The sequence below is a fragment of the Mirounga leonina genome, unplaced genomic scaffold (assembly GCF_011800145.1).
Source record: "Mirounga leonina isolate KUSES-001 unplaced genomic scaffold, KU_Mleo_1.0 Mir_151, whole genome shotgun sequence".
In the NCBI taxonomy this organism is placed as follows: domain Eukaryota; kingdom Metazoa; phylum Chordata; class Mammalia; order Carnivora; family Phocidae; genus Mirounga; species Mirounga leonina.
The window spans coordinates 79066594-79068251 of NW_023270377.1; positions in this window are offsets into that span (position 1 = coordinate 79066594).

Consider the following 1658-nt stretch of genomic DNA (forward strand, 5'->3'; position numbering starts at 1 on the left):
GGTTTTAAGCATCTTGACTATTATATGCCTTAATTCTATTTCTGTTTCTTGTGCTTTCTTTGAGCTCCTTGTATCTGTGGCTATATATGAAATTTTCATATATTTTCATGAAATTTGTAAAATTTTCAGCCATTATCCCTTCAAATATTTTCTCTGTCTCCTCCTCTGTCCCTTCAGGGACTACAATTCCACACATATTAGACTGCTTAAAGTTTTCCCATAACCCTCTGTTCATTAATTACCGAAGCTCTGTTTACTACTTTAGCTCTGTTTATTACTTTAATTCCTTTTTTTCCCACCCTCTATGTTTCATTTAGGATTGATTCTACTTCTGTCTTCAGGTTTGTTTGTCTTTTCTTTCTGTAATGTCCAATCTGCCATTAATCTTACCCCATGTATTTTTTCCCTTGAACATTGTGGTTGTCATCTCTAGGAGTTCAAATTGCATCTTTTTCATATCTTTCACTTCTCTACCAACAATCTTTAGTCTTTTCTCTGGCACGTGGAACATATGGAGTATAGTAATAATAACTGGTTCAATGCAAATTCTATAATGTGTCAGTTCTGGATTGGTTTTAATTGATTTTTTTCCTCCTCATTATACTTCTTTGCATGCCTGGTAATTTTTTTTTTTTAATTCTTTTTTTTTTTTTTTTTAAGATTTTATTTATTTGCGAGAGAGAGAATGAGAGACAGAGAACATGAGAGGGAGGAGGGTCAGAGGGAGAAGCAGACTCCCTGCTGAGCAGGGAGCCTGATGCGGGACTCGATCCTGGGACTCCAGGATCATGACCTGAGCCGAAGGCAGTCGCTTAACCAACTGAGCCACCCAGGCGCCCTGGTAATTTTTGATTGGGTACCAGAAATTATAAATTTACTTTGTTTACTTTGGTGCCATATATATATATATTTTTTTTTCCTTGAATTTTGTTCTGGGATGCAGTTATTTGGAAATAACTGATCCTATCAGATATTGCTTTTAAGCTTTGTTAGGTGAGGCCAGAGCACTTAGTCTTACTAGTAGTCTAGGGCTAACTTTTCCCACTATTGAAGCAATACCCAACTGACTACCTGATCCTCAGTGAATCATGAGGTCTGAGTGGTGAGAAGAAGCACTATTCCCTGCCCTTCATGTTCCCTCTAACACTTTCAGATGGCTTTTTCCCCAGCCTCACATGCATGCACTGATCAGTACTCAGTTGAATCTTGGAAGTAGAATTTTCTTTCTGTAGCTATTTCCTGGCCTCCCTGACTCCCAGCTCTATTTCCTCAACTTAAGGAGATTTCCAGGTTCTATTGGGGTTCCCCCTTGTTGCACCACATCTGAAAACAAACAAAGCAAACCCTACAATTTCCCCAACTTATTGCTTAGAAAGATATGGAAACTCTGGGCAATAAGCTGGGGCAACTGTAGGATTCTTTTCATTTTTTTCCTCTCTCAGGTGTTACTGGTCTTTGTTGCCTGATGTCCAAAATCTTGAAAATGCTTGCTTCATATATTTATTTGTATATTTAGTTGTTTCAGGTGGGAGGTAAACCTGCCCCCTGTTATTCCATTTTGACCAGAAGCAGAAGTCTCCTCAAATACATTTTTACTATAAAGAATGGAAGTTATGGAGTGTTTGGGTGGCTTAGTCAGTTAAGCATCTGACACTTGG